This window comes from Orcinus orca, chromosome 1, assembly GCF_937001465.1.
Source record: "Orcinus orca chromosome 1, mOrcOrc1.1, whole genome shotgun sequence".
Taxonomy (NCBI): Eukaryota; Metazoa; Chordata; class Mammalia; order Artiodactyla; family Delphinidae; genus Orcinus; species Orcinus orca.
This window is the reverse complement of record NC_064559.1, coordinates 92431917-92450041: the sequence shown is the minus strand read 5'-3', so window position 1 is coordinate 92450041 and position 18125 is coordinate 92431917. Positions and strand designations below refer to the sequence as shown.

At 43.9% G+C, this 18125-nt stretch overlaps 1 protein-coding gene across 5 annotated transcripts in view; it reads left to right on the top strand.

Annotated features, from left to right (window-relative positions):
* PBX1 (PBX homeobox 1) overlaps positions 1-18125 on the top strand; it is a 283269-nt gene that overhangs the window by 9610 nt on the left and 255534 nt on the right. Inside the window, exon 2 of one of the 5 annotated variants that reach the window (XM_049702446.1) lies at positions 7261-9074. The exons of the other annotated variants lie outside the window; for them this stretch is intronic. The gene's annotated coding sequence lies outside the window, so the exon portion shown is untranslated. The remainder of the gene's footprint in view (positions 1-7260; positions 9075-18125) is intronic. 5 annotated transcript variants of the gene reach the window in all.

The window sequence follows — 18125 nt, the reverse complement described above, 5'->3', positions numbered from 1 at the left end:
CTTTTTACCTTTTCTTTTCATTAAAAAATTTGCCCGAAATGTCACATGATTGAGGCAGTGTCCTAGGTGCAGCTCCCAAAGACAGCTCTTACTCATTTTCGTATGCCCCTGGCAGCACCCTGTCCATTTGCGTGGCCGTTTTAGCCTGGGTTAGAGGAATATAATAATTCTGGCTCTACTCCTGCCCCTTACCTGTGATGGTGTGGTGAGGGTTAAGGAATGTAGTAACTGATAAATAAAATCAGCAGAGAATTAATGAGTTGTTTTCAAAGTGCTCTGAGCTCCCTGAGTGATATAGATAAGAGATGCTGTATTTTCTACAGTAAATTATCTCAAGACTCCTATTCTATTCCATTTCATAGTTTGTCATTGTGTTAACTTCTTCTACGAATATATAATTAAGTAGTGAGATAGTCAGTATGTCTCATCAGGAGAGTCCTCTGGTTGAATCTTTTGCCTCATCTACATCTTAGTGATATCACTTCTCAGAACTTGGCAGAGTGATTTCCAGAATTTAAAAAAAAAAAAAAAAGTGTGGGTATAGACTGTCATAGGATTATAAAACCTATCTCCCTTCATGGCAGAATAAGGTCAGTAGTGACTTCCCGGAAGGTCTTCTTACCTCTGACGGCTCTGTTTCAATCTCTCAATTATTGGTGGAAATCAAGATTGCAATGGGTGGAAAAATTCATCCTTTTTGGTTTAGGTCCTGGTTTCAACTATATCTCCCATTGTCATTCTGTCAGTAAGTGGAAACTGGGGTGGGTCCCTCATACCTGTACTAGTTCTGGACCTACCACTAAGTAGTTATAAGATGGCAGGCAGATAGCTTAAGTACTTTTAGGAGAAACTATAACAGTAGTGGTTAAAGGTTTGGTGTCTGAAGCTGGACCACCTGGGTTTGTATCCCGATCTCCTATCTTTCAGCTGTGTGACCTAATTAAATTTACTAAACTTCTCTGTGCCTCATTTTTTCACCTGTAAAATAAAGGTAATAATGGTACATATTTTAGAGGGCTGTTGTGAGGATTAAATGAGGTAATACATGTAAATTACAGTGCCTGGCATAGAGTAAACAGTCCATAACTGTTAGCTTTTATTATTTCTGGCCCTGTTTTCTTATATGAAAAAGAGAGGCTTGCACCAGATGGTCCCAAAAGACCAAGCCAATTCCAAGACTCTGTGATTCTATGCTGAAAAAGGAAAAATAGTGCTGAATTTAAGATTTGTTTTCTTATGTTTCTCTTGCCATTCTCTTAAAGTGAGAATGAGTTATATCTGGCCAAAAGGCTGGTCGAGGTTGGAAGAAGAGGGGAGAAAAAGAATGGGTAAGAGCAAAGACAGAGGTTTTTAATTATCTACACACTGGACAACAACCTCCTGAAAAGCTAGAATGGCATTTTTAGTGATGGTGTTTTCTTAGCATCAGCAACTGGAGATATTATGTAATCATAGTTAAAAATATTTTCCCTTTGAAAACACATAGGCCCATCCATTCAACTCAAAGTTTCAAAGCAGGAAGAGTAACATACAGTGAGTTTAGGGCAACCTGATCTCTTCCTGTCTTCTTCATGTGTTCTTCCTTTAGGGAAAATGTTATATCAGTCATAATAACAACCTTGATACTAGTAGTTTTTTTTTTCTTTTTTTTAACAGCTTTCTTGAGATATATTTGATATACCATGAAATTCGCCCATTTAAAGTATACAGTTCAGTGGTGTTAGTGTATTCACAAAACTGTGCAACCATCCCCACAACCTGAATTTAGAATATTTTTATCACCTCCCACAAACAACCCTGTACTCATTGCTGGTCAGTTTGTATTTCTCCTTTTGCATAGCCCCTACTAATCACTGATCTCTGTCTGTATGAATTTACCTATTCTGGACATTTCACATAAATGGAATCATATAATATCTGGTTTATTACCAGCTTCTTTCACTTAGCATAATGTGTTTAAGTTTCACTGTGCTGTAGCGTCTACTGATACTTCATTCCTTTTTATAGCCAAATAATATTCTATTGTATGGATATACCACATTTTGTTTATCCGTTAATCAGTTGATGGACATTTAGGTTGTTTTCATATGTTGTTGCTGCTCTGAACATTTGCATAACAGCTTTATGTGGACATGTTTTTATTTCTCTGGATATATATATACCTAGGAGTGGAATGTTAGATCATATGGTAACTCTATGCTTAGCATTTTGAGGAACTGCCAAACTGTTTTCCAGAGTAGCTGTAGTAGGTGTATTCTTAAGTTTTATTGTAAATAACACTAAATTTGGTCTTCGTCGCTCTCAGCATTATTTTTCAGCCTTTTTCTTCAATCACTGATCTTTCTTCTCCTCCATGTGTAAGGGTGCACTGTATTATTTTTCTTCTTTGATTAAGAAGAAAAGTATTTTTCTTCTTTTGATTAAGAAGAAAAATCTTTTTTCTAAGAAAAAATATTTTGATACATTTATTTGACTTGAAGTGTGCATGATCAGGATTTATGTGAAACCTCTCTCAGAGCTATCTGCATTTTAGAGAAGAAAAAAAAGTAAGTCAAAGGAATGAATCTCTACTGCTAGAATTTCGGGTGTCAGGTTCCCAGAGAAGAAGACCTTTGCCAAAAAGATCAGTTTTTTTGAATAGCAATCTAGTATGCTAGAAAGAGCATGGTCTCTGAGTCAAACCAATCTGGATTCAAATCCTCACTTGTTGTGTAACGTAAGTTGATTTAACAGAGGTTCAATTTCCTCATTTGTACAGTAAAGATAATACAATGTAGGCTTGTTGAAGGACTAGCCAATATAAAGCACATAGTTCCATGAGTATGCTCAATACATGGCAACTACTGTTATTGTTCTGAAACCACGTGGCTGTCTACCACTGGTCTCATTAGTTTGACCCCGTCTATTCAGGTTCGGTTTTCTACCAGCTCTGGCCAGGAGTTTTAGGGGCTCAGTGAGATGCTTCCTGACCCTGCTTTTAAATGCTTTAAATGGTTTTCAATATGAGAGGGGAAAAAAGTCAGGGGCAAAGCTCAGCAGAAGTTACCCCAACATTCCTGCGCCTCCTTCTTCAATCCTAGAGCTCTAGGGAGAGAATCCCATAGAACAGTGCTGTGCAGTGAACACATGTCATTCTAAATTTAACATTTTAAATTTTCTAGTAACCCATTGGGGAAAAAAAGTAAAAAGAAACAGGTGAAATGAATTTTAATAACACATTTAATTTAAATCCAAATATATCTAAAATACTTCAACATATGGTCAACATAAAAATTATTAATAAGATATTTTACATTTTTTTTGGTACTAAGGCTTTGAAATCAGTTGTGTATTTTACATTTACAGCACGTCTTCCATTTGGACTAGCCATACTTCAAGTGCCCGATAGCCACATGGGGCTACTGTTCTCCATATTGAAGAGCATAGCCGTAGAATGGTTGTCCTGGCATAAATCTTCGTTTTGTTCTTTTTTTGGCATAATTTTCACACTCTAAGGAAGAGTGTGAAACTTGATTGTTCCCTACTCAGACTTGATCTGGTAGTTCTGCAACAATTGAAATTGGTTCCTGATGGATAGCCATGTTCCAGAATAAAGCTTATCTAAGGCATTGCTTTCTGGCAGGGAATATCCCACTACTGGGAGCCAGGATGAGGTGTTTCCCCTTTACCTTCTTCTGTGTTTTTACTTTTTTTCTTTCCTTAACTCCTCATTTTATGGTTTGATACCTTATCCCTGACAAAATCTGAACTGTTCCCTAAAATAGAATGGGTGGTGGAAGCAGCCACCTTGTTTTTGTACGGCTAGGATACAATGGAAAAAGAACAGAGAATTCTGTGTTTGCTGGACCCCCAATCAAGAGTTCTAAAGCCTAACACCGCCTGCCTCCAAGTTACTGTGTTATTTTGAGAATGCCGTTTAACCTCTTGGTCTCGGGTTTCTACATCCATGGAATGGGCCACTCTAAAGAGCCACTAATCTGACCCCACGTTTCATGGATCATGAACCCCAACATAGTCTCCTCCAAGGCCTGGATACATAGCACTGAAAGCAGGCGAAGCATTTATGAAACACGATTCTTTTTTCATTGTCATGGCACTCCTGATTTATCCTCTGACTCCTTCTATCTTTTCTAGACAGTCATGTAAAACTGGTTATGGTGGTGTTAAAGCTGCCTCCATCATTCAAGTTGAGCTGGAGAAGGCAAACCGCGAGGAAAAAAAAATAGTGTTTTTTTTTTTTTTTTAATTGAAGCATTCAGTATCACATTTACAAGGCCAGCTGGAGGCCAGTCCCAGTTTAATCCACCTTGTTGACTCCATGACTGAATGCAAATTATGTTTCTTTTGTGTCCTATCTATTTGTAGCTGTTGGATTCTAGACTGAAAATTGCTTTTGGAAAATACAAAGATATATGGTTGCAGGCTTGGAAGTGCAGGATACGTTTGCCAAGTTCGTATGGTGCAGCGCAGGAAGTCAGGAAACTTGGGTTTGATTTTCACCATAGAATTGTGGACAGTTGCTTGTACAGTGTGCCTCAGCTGAAATACTAAAATAATGTCTGTTTCCCACCTACCTGTCAGTGGGGCTTCTGGAAACAAAGTGAGGATATCTAGAAAGATGTTTGACTTTCCTTAAGAAAGTGTGGTTCAGTAAGTGTGAGAAGAAAGTTCCATCTATTTGTCCTGCTTTGAGACAGGGTTGAATCTGCTAGTAGGTCAAAGGAATACATTTACCTAGTGGCCTGTGCTGGTAGGGCTGAGAGATAGCTGTCAGTCAGTCATTTTTCTGAGGGCTTTAGGTGATTTGAGCCCAAGTCTTGTCACTGTAAGAGAATCCTCCTTATAATTACCATTGTTAATAGAATTGAAAGTTTGCATTTATATTTTGTCCCTAACAAAGAGAGCCTCTCAGAGACCCTGATGACGAGCCCAGCCTACATCTATTCTGAAAGGCTCTCTGTGGATATGAGTGTGTAGACGTTAATTCCTCTCTACAGAATTTGCATGCAGAGGCTCTAGGGCCGTGCACCCTGCTTACATTAATAAACGTTTAAAAACAAAGCGCGGGCAACACATGCACCGCTTTCCTTTGTGTGGCCTCCTTACTAGGGTGCTTGTAATCCCTAACCCCTTGCGTGGGAAATGCGTGGGTGGGTGGTGATGCTGCGCGCAGCACGGAGTCTGAAGGCCGGAGAAGTAACTAGATCGTGTGAGGAATAAATTAAAGCAGCTTCGTCCTGAGGCTAATCAAAGGGGAAAGGAGAAAACAACCAGAAAACGCCTGAGATGAGAGAGCCTGTTTGCTTAGATCAGGTGGGAAAGAGAAATCGGCGTCGTCGGGAAGGAGTTTAAGGGGATGCATTACGAAATAAAACTTTGGGAACTTAAGAAAATGCTAAGAAACCTTGGAGGAGCGGGGTGGCCGGCCACATGGCCTTGTGCTAAGCAGAGGCCCCTTTCAGACAGGATCGTAATGCTCTGAGCTGGGCCTGGGTAGACGGGCGCCTGGGTCTTGCTGCAGCAGCGCGCACAATTAGCCTTTCAGAGGAGTGGGCTCTGGGGGAGCTGCGAAGCCTCCTTGAAAGCTGGTGACCTCACCACGGGGCTGATGCTGATGCAGGGGTATCAGCGCCCGCCGCCTTCGCGTTTCCGGCCGGGCCCGGGGGCCTCCTCTGCGCCCCGCGGGGCTGCGCGCACTGGCAGGGAGCCGCCGCCCAGCGCAGAGCCGTCCTCGAGCCCCCGAACCCCTGGCGCGGGCCGCCCGGGCGCGGCCCGGGAAGCCGAGAGTCCCCGGAGAAGGGCTTGGTTGTGTTTTCACCGATTCCTTCCTTTTGGGCGCCCCAGGATCCCTTCCTCCCCCCGCCACCTCCTCTCCTTAGCTGCCCTCACTCTCCAATTCCCGAGAGGGAGATAGGAGAGGACCCCACACCCGCCAGGGGGAAAGTCTCGCGGGAGTCATCCTTCCTTTATTAAACACCTCTCAGTCTGCGCTTGGACCCTCGCAGCCACAGCAATCGGAGCCTCCAGCGAGCAGCGAGGGTTGCGGGGGTCTGTCCCCAGGGAGCCAGGCGCGGGGTCTGTGCCGCATTTTCGGTATGCAAAGTGGCCGTGCAGTGCAGACGCCGGCGGTGGTGGTCTTGCATACAGAAGTGAAATTCAGAAGGCAGCGTGTAAGCACGTGGGTGAGCGTGTGCGGGTACCCGCGCTCACAGGCACACATCTTAATTTGCAGCTCCTTGCTTAGTTGCCTCTGTGTTGTTTCCTTTCTGTTCAATAAATAGTCCGGTTGATGCTTCATGGTATTGAAATGAATCAAATAACATAATCTGAAGTTACTGCAGAAACCCTCTCCCATCTTCTCTCTCTCAGCTCTTACAGGGAGCACATCATCTTCCCCTGGGGAGATTTTTAACCCAAAGAACCTTGATGTACTTTAAACAGCGCTGACATTTGTTTTCCTTAAGCTTGGTCTGATTTCTTTAACACTTGAAGAAGGTTAGGTGCCTTCCCACGGACCTAGTTTCTTATGTGCTGGCTTGTCTTATCTCAGAGGAAGGCTTCAAGGGGCCTCACGCTGCCTTCTTTTTGCGAGAGTCTTCTGAAAGTAAAGAATCGATTTTGGTAGTTTGCCCCCCTCCAACCCATACACACATAGTTGCCTCCCCTCCCCCACCTAGCCTGCTGGAGCCAAGGCAGGAAGGGGCTGTCATCGTGCTCAGGCCTAAGCCATATTACTTTATTTTTCTTCTTCGAAAGTTACACCAGGAAAGATGTTCTTGATGTGTGATTATTATTCTTAAATGGATTCTTGTGCTTTCTTATCATTGCTCTGTTGCAGCCTCCTTGGGCACCCACCAGGTCCTCTAATAGACCCTCCAGAAACTTTCTACTGAATGAATGTGGGAGAGCAAGAAGGTTGAATTCCCTCATTACTTCGAAAATCTATGAATTCATTCTCTCTATAAATTTCCACCAGCCTAGTCTCTGATCCACCAGCTGAAGAATGAGGCCCGTTATTAATTTCACAGGATGAGTTTCTCATCCCAGTAACTCTGGGGGAGAGGATGGAAGGGTTATTATATAGGTTGAGAGTTCACATGTTCCTTCTGTTACAGATGTTACAGCTAAAATATAAGAGTAGCAATACTAATACCAGCAATGGGGATAATAAAGAATGAAAATAATTGCTTCCCTCTGTTCCTGATTTGGACACTGCCACCTCCTACTCATTTCCCTACTCATTTCCTCTTCCCTTTTTAGGTGTTTCAGGCTGTGATATCTTGGTAACTACAGCTGCAGATTAACTTCCTAGAGGCTTATACGAAGGAGAGAATCTCCCTAGTGGCTTCCATTTGGTCTTAAGTATGCAAAGATTGGTTGTCTTTTCAAGATCCCACTAGAATATGTCTTCTCCTCACTTATGTTGACTTACGTCACCTCCTGAATGTTGGCTTTCCTAAGTGAGGGTCATGGAAGCTTGACTGTTTTTAAGTAAGTTTGACCAGATATTTTTGAGTGCCATCATTTCTGGAGATATTGGGCAAAACTCTTATGTCCCACAGGTTGAAAAGTGAAAAAGTTAAAAATGAATTCCTGTCCTGGTTGGGTTTAATTTTTCAACACCAGTTAGACATTTCATTTTAGACCTTCTGGAGGGCATGATGAAATTGCAGAGTTGTATACTATTTTAGCCCATTCATTGCTGTAGCATATATTTATGAAACTTCTCTGTATAAGGCATGAAAGACACCGAGGAACACAAATGTGCCAGCGGTGGGCCTTAACCTCAAGGAACCTACAGCCCAGTAAGGGGCCGGTATCATGGTCATGATCTTTGTAACATGGGCAGCTGACTTGCTTCCAAAGCCCTCTGCCCAAGACAGGACTCTGTTGCTTACGGCCAGGAGTGTATCTGAGAATGTCATTCCGACCCAAAGTTCTTGAACATGCAGGGTGATACACGTGGCAGAACGCTTTCTTTCTTTCAAAGGGTGCTGATTTTTACTTCGGCAGCCTGAGAAATGTTCTGTGTTTGAGTCCTCACATAGCTGGCCTTCTTGCTTTTCGCTAAACCCTGCCTCTGCTTTCCTTTCCTTTCTGCTTCCCCTTTCACTCTCTTTTGTTCCCTTCCTCCCCTTCAATGGGGCATCCCCCAGACCCTCAAATCACTATTTGCCCAACCTGTGACCTGAGACCACTTGGCATTTCCCTGGGATGGCTGGAATTTACCGCCCGCCGAAGAGGCATCTGTGACATTTGCTTACCTGGGCGGCTTAAGCTACAGGGTCCGCGTGGAGGGACTGCTGAGAGGAAGTGTGAAATTTACCTCTGTGCGCCAGGGTTCTCGCCAGCAGGGAGACAAACAAGGATGCTTTTGAGAAGCTGGAATTAATTTTTATCAGGGTATGCATATATAGTTCTGTATATTCACACACACATTTATTATGTATTCAGTAAATGCATGTAGACAATTTGTGCATTATCTGTCATTTTCTAGTCATTATTTTAACAAATTAAATTTTCATGGTTAGCTTCATCTTTCACATTCATACCCTCCCCTTGCACAGCTCCCTTCTTTCCCCCCCTGCTGGTAGAAGACACTGGGTTAACTTGACGCTCTTTGAGGCCTTGTGCCATTAGACCTACTGTCTCCTTAAGGTTTATGGGACTCAGGTGATGGCTTTCTCGCTGTGGCTGGCTCAGCCAGGCCCAGCTGTTCTGCTGGTGAGGAAATAGCTGCTTGTCTCTTTGGATCAAACTGGTCTAGGAGCTTGTTCAATCCAGTTACTGGGACAGGCCAGCCCTGGAGGCTTCTCCTACTCTTGGAACACACAGACGCACAGTCTGTCTGTCCTGGCTGTCAGCCGAGGAAGGGAGGCAGGCAGTGTAGATGGTTAAGCTGTTACTTTATACTCATGTTTACCCTATCCAAGTGATTTGAAGGGAAGACTGCCGTGGGCCCCAGGCTGGGAGAAGAGTGGTGGTGGGTCATCTTAGCATGAAGCTGAACGGAAAACGTCAGCGGAAGTGATGCCCCTTTTCCCCTTTGGAGCAGGAAATTCTTCTGTGCGCAGGTAATAATAGTTAATGCATAGAGCACATGTGGAGCTACTATCGTTGCCTCAGTTTTTAAGATGAGGAAACTGAAAGAGAGTTTCATGAACTTCTCGAAAATTGCACAGCTTATGAGAGGATCTGTTGGGACAGGTTTGACTCAGGAAGTTTTACTAAACGTAGATTTTTCTACCAAAATCTTCATTCCCATTGAGTGACAGCCCTTCAGCTTGTGATTCTTCCCAGAAAATCCCGTGGAATCCTACTCAGGTGTCCAAATAACAAATCATTTGGCTTGCCCACTTCTGGTCCTGTTTCTCAGGTACATGAACTTCATTATCTCTTGGCTGTGGTTGGCTGTAAGACATAAATAAAAGGAGATAAGTCCAAAATTCTCCCTGGGCCTGTTTCCTGGTTTTTGTTAGGCCCCTGCCTATTTGCTTTTTTAGAATCTACCTGATTTCTTTCAGGCAGTGTGCATGACTTACTTTCATAGGTGGGCTAAAGCTTGACTGCCCGTCTGTTTTATATATATTTTATATCTATGTCATCTTTTCTAGTTCCTTCTCAGGAGCCTAGGACTCGGGAACTTAAAGCCAGGCACAGTGTCTTGTTCTTGCATGCCTTTCCTGGTCCTGCTGTCCTTCTGTCACACCTGCGTGTGCAACTGAATGGAAGCTTCCTTGGTGAAACCAGAAAGTCTCACCTGCCCAGTTGCAGAGCCAGTCTTTTCAGAATGGCACATTGAGCAGCTCTTGTTTTTGATGAGTGGGTGTTCTCAGCTTAGAGGAGAGGACAGCTGCCTCGGGATGGGCCTGGATGGTGATGGTACTGGGCTTGTTATCTTCACATCACCCCAGGGGTAGAAGGAAAAAAAAAGAATTCAAGGTATCTTATGTTTAAATGTATTGTTTAGAAAACAGTATAATCCCAGGAAGACCTTAATAAAGAAAATACATTATAAAAGAAAATAAATTCACCTTTAATTGTACTGCCCTAGCTCAATATCTATTATAAGTCCCTCCCCCATGTTTATATTTTCTTCCTGTCATTTTCCTTATGGCCATATGAATGTTCTGTTTCTTGGAGATGATTATATACTCAGGAATGAAATTCTCTTCTATTTATGAATAGAATCTGTTATGTATCTTATTTATTTATTTGTTTATTGCTCATCTCATTTCAAAGAGGAATTCAAGCAGCTTACCAGAAGGTACAAGCAAAACGAAGAGATTTACTAAAGAAATGAGGAAATTAGAAGAGAAAATTAAGGTAGAAAAATAAAGTGCAAGGGAGCATTAGTATGTAAAATTGCACGCACAAGATCCTTTCTCATTGTGGCCTTCCCAAGCCTTTTGCTGGTAAGGAAATAGCTTCTTGACACTTTGGATCAAACTAGTCTTAGGACCTTGTTCAGTCTAGATCCTGTAGAGGCTGGCTATAGATTTGACTGTTTGCTTCCTGGTAGCAAAAGCAAAAAGGGAAACAGGCTCGATTTCAAATTTCAAAGCATTTAGAATTGAAAGTGAATCAGTTGTTGGCTGCATGCAGAATTTCTCCTGTGGTTCCTAATAAGATGCTAAATGATATGATAGATGTTGCCCTCAACATATAAACAAGATATTATATTTCATATTTTACTGTAGCCCTTTATGTATAACGTCCCCACGACACTTGCCAGATCTTATTATAATTATTGGTTGACAAACTGACTCCCTCATTAGGCTAATGAATTTCTGGAAAACAGTGATTAGAACTTATATGCCCAGCATATGTGTAGTAAATACTCAGTTAATAGTTTTTGAATTGAAACACTCTTTTATCTTCTTATCCAAAAAGGGGGAAAATCCATTCATTAACATTTACTGAGAATTGCCATCAAAAAGAGGGATCAAAAGTTCCTGCCCTTGAGGAGTTTATGGTCTACTGGCATAGGTACATCTTAATAGATACATTGTACTCTAGCTTGATAAGTATAATAGAGGCATGAACGTTTTTTGTGTGTGAAATGACGTATAAGATTGCTTAAAATACACTCTCAATACAGCTAGCTTCTCCTTTTGGAGTTTGGGGTTTGGATCCTTAAGCCCGGAGAGGGGAGGGTTAAAACAGGAATGATGAGGGCATCTGAGTGAGGAGTGAGGCCACTGTCTTGCAGATTAACATTTTCATTTCCTTTCTCTTTTAGGGGGGAGGTCCTTGGTTAACTACCCCAGCCTCCCCAACCCCCAGCTCTCTGGGATGAGGGTGTGATGGGGCCTCAGGGAGGTAGGGAGTGGGACCCCTCTTTTGGCCTCTTCCTGACTTGACCTGGCAGCCGCTGCCTGTCAGAGTGATGGCCACCACTACCATTCCTGTAATGACTTATAGAGAACACTGGATCCTAAGACCAGGAAGAACGAATGATCCCTGGGACATACTTGTAAAATAAAGAGTGAAAAGAACAGATAACTGCCACATCTGGCTTTTACCCAGTTTTGTTAATTTTTTAGTTATTCATTGTTATATTAATCAGAGAATTTTTACGTTCATATTTCCCTTTCTCCCTCTTTTCCTTTCTTTTTAAAAACCTTTACCTGGTGCTGCCTTCGAAGCTAGGCACAATGGGAAATGCAAGATAGGACCTTGTCCTCAAATTGCTTATCATTGGGAGAAAATAGAGGGGGCTTCAGGGCAGCCATTGATCAGGGCCTTGCAGGTGACCTAAGTATAGCACAGTCTTTAACCCTCTGTACACTCTCAAAGTTTCCAGAAAGATGATTGCAGTTTTGTCTGAGATTGTAAGCTTCTCCCCCTTCCAGATGGTAAACTAGTGAGCCATGCTTTATTCATCTCTGCATACCTAGCACAGTGCTTGGTATATATGTGATGCTCAGTAAGCGTTAGTTGAAGGAAGGAAGGGAAAAAGGAGTCACAGATAATTCATCTAAATCTGAATCGTACTTATTTCTATTTTCAGACTGCCTATCTTAAGAAATTATTTCCAAAATTACTGCTGTCTGCTGTGAGCGTACTAGTTTCTGAACCTTATGCGTGTGCTTCTGCAATGTGTCAAAAAATAAGAAGACAGGATGGAAATCCCTCTTAGATCTATTGGATCACTCCAGTGAAGTGCTCCAAACCCAGTGCTCAGAGACAAAGAGGTTTCTGGTTAGAATCAACCTGTTATTGAATGGCTCCTCTGAGTCTGGGTTTTCTGAGTTATGGTCTCGGCCTTGGGGTGATGAAGGGTGCTCAGGGTGTCACAAGGTAGACGGAGGGGCGGGAAGAGCGTGCAAGAGACGTCACATGAGAACCGTGTAAGACAAATGATAATCAGATTTAGGAAGCTGGCTAGACACAACCTTTCAGTGGGAGAGGCAGAGGTGGGAGGGGCAGCTGCTTTAACTAGTCAATGGCTCAGATTCCAGTACCTTCCTTTTATTCCCATCCTCAAATTGTCCTGTCTTTTCCTATCTACAAAGCCTCCTCTTTTTTCTTTCCCCTCTCCCCAAAGTTATGCCAGCTTTCTCTTTGCTTCTGCTTCTGACTTTCTGCCCAGTTTTCCTCCCATCAGATCAATTGGAATCCTGGAAAAGGACTCCTCCATTAGATAATAATAATAGTAATAGTAATAAATACAAATAAACCCAAGAAGTTGAAAGTGTGATTTTTTAAAATGTGAAAGCTGTTGTAGACCCCACAGCAGGGGAAGTAATTGAGTAAGAGGCTCTCTGGGCACCCTCTACACTTCTCCCCTCACCCCTCCCAGTGTAAGCACGTGTAATTTAAACCTGTCCTTGGGGAGGAAGAAAGGAAGAATTGCCCCTACCTTCCTCCTGCTAGCCCCCTCCCTGCTTGAAAATTCCTAGTTGGAGTCTGTGATATCTCAAACCGGGCTGTCACTTTTCAGGGTCACTCCCTGAGGATATCCTTCCCCCATCCCAGTGCAGTTCAGATGTTTCCAAGTGAAGAGTATCAAAAAGCTCATTTTCCCTACACATCTCCCTCCTCATGAGCCCTGTTCCATGTAGGGTCCTGCGTTTGCTTTAGTGGCTTTGCTATGTAGTCTTCTCCTGGGGAGAGTGGGGATGTTTGTCTTAGACCAGGAATCTCACTGTGGACTTTGAGGAGGGCTGTGTGGTCTTTGAGGGTCAGTACATTTAAATAAAAGTGTCCTGAAGAGTGCCTTTGGCTTGATTCAAAGACCACTAGAACCAGTTTCTTTGTCTGATTCTCTTCTGTGGCTGTTCCACTCCTTTGCTCAGCAGAGCCACTCTGTTTAAGGCTCTTCTCAGTTGCCAACACTCTCACCCTAAGTTGGGCATCTTGGTAGCTAATTACAATGGATGTCTAGCAGAGAAACTTTCAGCATTTTGGTCTGTAAACTTTTTTCTTTACATCTTACACCCATGTGTAGTTTTTTTCTCGAATAAGACCCCTTTCCTTTGTCATTAATAAACAAAATAACTTTCAATTTATAGTCTCACGCCTTTTCTGTACTATCCCTTGAATAAGCAGTGCTTATATACATTCATTCATTCATTCACTCATTCATATATTCAACAGATGGCATCTTCCTAGGGTACTAAAGTCAAAGAGAGAAAAAGAAATCTGGGAACCTGACAGTACAACTGTGTTGTACACAGAGAGGATATGTGCTGTACTCACACCCTTGGAAATTAGAGCATTTTTTAGTATGTTGAAAGAACTGTAAATATAGATGATCACTTTCATAATCCTACTGGCAAATCTACCTGTCAAACCAAACAGGAAGATGCACCCAGCATCCACTGCTTATGTTTAATGGTTTATCCTGGTGGAGTTATTGCTCTAATGTATGCAGACAAATAGGAATAAGAAGAGCAAAGGATACAGAAGATACATGTGCATCTGTGTCATTGCTTGCCCAGAGGAAGCTGCTTATGGGTGAAGATGCTATAGTCATCCCTGAACAAGCCTCAGACACGGCACTAGGCACGTGATGAGTGTTCAGGAAATGTATGTTTTTTTCCCCTCTTCATTTCCAAAGCAAAACAGAAACATCCAGGCCCATTTGGAGCAGCTCTGTGATGCAGGAGAACAGATCCTGGCCTCTTCTACTATTGAGGAGATAGGTAACGAGAGGCCTGCCACTCAGGCCAGCTTCCTCACCTGTAAGGTGGGCACTATTACACACATCCCCCTGGCTCTGTCCACTTCCAGGGAGGTTATGAATCTCCAGTGAGATATGGGTGTACCATGCATTGTCAATTACAAACGACAACCCAACTTGAAGATTTTTTTTTCTCTAACCTATCCTGTCACCACTGCTTACAAAATTGAAGCAGAATCGAAGAGAGAGAACTCACAGATTGGCCGGCATGTGCGGGGCTGATTTAGAACATGGCATAGATTTAGCAATCTTGTTGAACACAGAATTGGTGGGGCATGCAGTGAATACGGAGCTCAAGATCCCAAGGGAGTTGAACAGAGAGGTGTGATGGAGAGGTTTGACGATGGCCTGTTGAGGCTGTTATCCACAGAGGCAACTTGAAGATAGAGGTGAGCTGCCCACAGAGAGAACAGCGGCAGCAGTCCACCAGGATTTTGTATGGAGAATGAAACTTGGAGGTCGACCCCACAAACCCTCACACCTCACGCTTAAGGATGGTGCCCAGGATGATGGACACAAGGGAGATAGCAAACGTGGCTTGATGTTTATGTGTGTGCCTATTTCATATTCCCTGGTTTCGTGCACCAGGCCTTAGGATGCTACAGCTTCTGCTGTATCTTCAGGTAGTGGGTACCGGCGTCTTTCACTTTGTGTGGATAAGTTCCTGAAAAGTGTTTGGGTCCAGTTTTGATAACTGTGTCCTTTATCTGGGTCCACTCCTTCGCTTCATGGAAACAACGTGTGTGATGGAAAGAACCCTGGATGGGGATATTACAGAGAGCAGGGACTTGGGTATGTTCCTTATACTCTGGCGGTCTCGGCTGCCTTATTGTTAAGTGAAGGGATTCAATTTGAAAGATTAAGAGGTCTCTTCCAGGGCTAGGCTTGTAGCACTCCTTTTGTAGGGCGAAGAGCCGTTTTTGTAATGTGAGTACTCATCTCATAATGTTTCATCTGCCTTTTTTTTGTTATTACTTGCCAATCTTTGTGTGTCCGATTTTCTTGAGGAAGGACATCAGGCACACTTATTCGATGTGTGGAGCTTATCTTCCTATTCATAGGAGTGCAAAATGAGAGGTTTTCAATACACAGATTCCCTTGCTAACTCCAGTTTCTCAGAAGCTTAGTGAATGGTCATCTCGTTGGTCCATCTATCTGCCTCTCTCTCTCTTTTTTTTTTATAATTTTGATTGGAATGCAGTTGATTTACAGTGTTGTGTTAGTTTCAGGTATACAGCAAAGTGATTCAGTTATGCATATACATATATCTACTCTTTTTTATCTATCTGCTTCTTTTCATCAGTTTTTTTTTGAAGTTGTGCCCACTTGCAGCCGTTGGGCACTTCTGCTTCAAGAAACAGCCTCACATACACCACCCCAGGGGGTGTTCCCGGGAGAAGTAGAGAGACAAGTGCCAGATGTTGTAGCATCCCTATCCCCCTACTTCCCACAGCTTTCTAGCCCTGGAAGTGTGAATCTCCCACCCAGTCACTTAAGCCCACTTTTTATATGCAGAATGAGAGGGGAAAGAGCCCTGGGGATGCAGGGAGGCCTTGTCCCCTCTCACCTGTCCTTGCTGGGACGGACAGCTGATTTGGGGGAATTGAAATCCAGAGTCTGAGGCAAAGACCAAAGGACAGAGGCCAGACCCAAAGTGGCTGCGTGATGGCAGCCGGGCGCAAAATGATTGAATGAAACAGGGATACCATCACTGGGAGCTGAAAAACCTCACGTCCAGATGTGGTTGGAGAGGTTCACAGAATGAAAGACAGTCCGATGAGTGAGATACACACGCCTGTAGAGTACAATAGAAAAATCAATAGTAAGTGGAGGTGAAAGAGTTCTAGCCGGCTTTTATTGAGCACTAAGAAGACAAACTGGCTTTTGCAGTGGTTCCAGCTCTATGTTAATGGTGCTTTTTAAAAAACTCCTGTACGGGGTAGGGGGGAAAAGTCACACAGTAGAAGTTGCCAGCCTGGACATGCAAACACACACATACACACAGATGATGAAAAAAAGAGAAATCAACTCAGGACTGAACATTCTCGGGTTTATGCATATGGGTTTATGCATGTGATGAAGTGTGCTGTAATTTTACATGCATATTTTGGACTTTCAGATGGCATAGGGTTTGATCTGTCTTTTCCCATCCCTGGTCCCTTCTTCCTTCCCTTTGCTTTCTGCAAGTCTAGTGTGGCTTTATTAGGAATTCCCTTTGGTTTAGGGGGAAAAAAAATTAGAGGGAGAAAGAGAGACCGGCTGGAGGGGGAAGAAACAAAACTAGCTCTTGGCTGGCAGCCCACAGCATGGGCCCAACAGCCGCGTTAGAGAGCGGTGCCCTGGCCTTCTGTTTTCTTAAGCACACACCCCTCACCCACACGGTGCCCTCTTTTTCTCTAAGGGGGCTGAGGGAGGCTGTTTCTACCCTCCTAACCTATTTTTTCCCCCTTCTGTTGTTTAAAGAGAATATTTCTATCTCCTTTTTTTCTTTCTTTTCTTTCTTTTTTTTTTTTTTGAGGCTTGAGCCCAGAGAGCAGTGAATTTCTCCTTGCTGGCCTCTCCTCTCCTCCCCAGCCCCCTCCCTGATGAAGAGTTCATCCAAAGTTCGCATCCAGACTCTGAACAAAGTGGCCCAGACCTTTTCCTGACTCCTCACCCTTTGTCCTCATCACTCAGTGACAGACAGGAATCAAATGCTGAGGACCCAGCCGGGAGAGGGGCTGTGGGGGAGGGGGGAGAAAGGAGAAGATTTCCCATTAACTGGCTGGGCCCTTAACAACCATGGGGAGGAGTGAGGAGGAGGGGGAGGAGGGGGGAGGGGGAGGGGAGGAGGGGGAGGAGGAGGGAGGGGGAGGAGGAGACGGAGGAGGGGAGGAGGGGGGAGGAGGAGGGAGGGGGAGGAGGAGAGGGAGGAGGGGAGAGGGACGGGGGAGGGGGAGGGGAGGGATGGGGAGGCGGGAGGAGGAGGGGAGGGGGGAGGGGAGGGGGAGGGGCGAGGGGAGGGTGGCAGGCCCAGAAAGGATTTTTGTTTAAGTTTCCCCAGGCACACACTGAGCATTCCCAACTTGTTTGCGGACGGTTTCATCTGGTTTCTGTTTGAGGAGAAGAGAGAATAGGATGATCTGTAAGGAGATGGGCCCAACAGAGGGGAGAGAAGGGATGGGAAAAAGATATCAGGGGTGTTTTTCCTGAAGCTGGAAACATCGAAGCTTTCTGATCCTACCGTGAGAAAACGAATTCTCTGGGAGTTCAGGGCTCACTTTTTGGAGGTAGATTACACTTTTCAGGGCACCAGAGGACCACAGAGCAGGTTACTTATTTCTGAGTGCTAAATGATCCCCTGGTGCCCTGGAAAGAGCCTGTTTACCTCCAAAAGGTGAGTTGTTTATTGCCGGTGAGTAGAATATTGGCTGTAATGCTGGCTCATCCATCCTCTCCGATCCCTGCGAGGTATTTAAGGTGGAGGTGATATTATCCACCTCTCACTACGGGAAGGGGGCTGATGAATGCCTTTCTGATTCCTGTTCCCGGGATTGAATTGCCAGGGACGGAGGGGAAGTGACTTTTCCAAGGTCTTATAGTGAGTGAGCCACTGATTGAGGTGGAATTAGATTTCTGTCCCTGTTGCAATGCACTTGTTTCTCAGAGAAGAATAAGCGTATTGACTCTGACGTGGAGCCTCATGGAGAAAGGCTGATAGGAGAAATACCTCGGCCAGCTCTCACTAGGAAGGGAGAGGCCAAAAGGAGGATGCTTCCATCATAGTCCTGACCTCGTCAGATTTTTTTTTTTTTTTAGTGCTTTGGGGCTCTGGGCTGGCTTACTCGCGCTGCTTGTCAAGGCTTCATGCACTCCTGCCACGGTTCCCAATGGTCTCCACTCCCTGTGCCTCCAAGGTCAGGTATACTGCTGAGTTCAGGTAAACAAGCATGGGTGG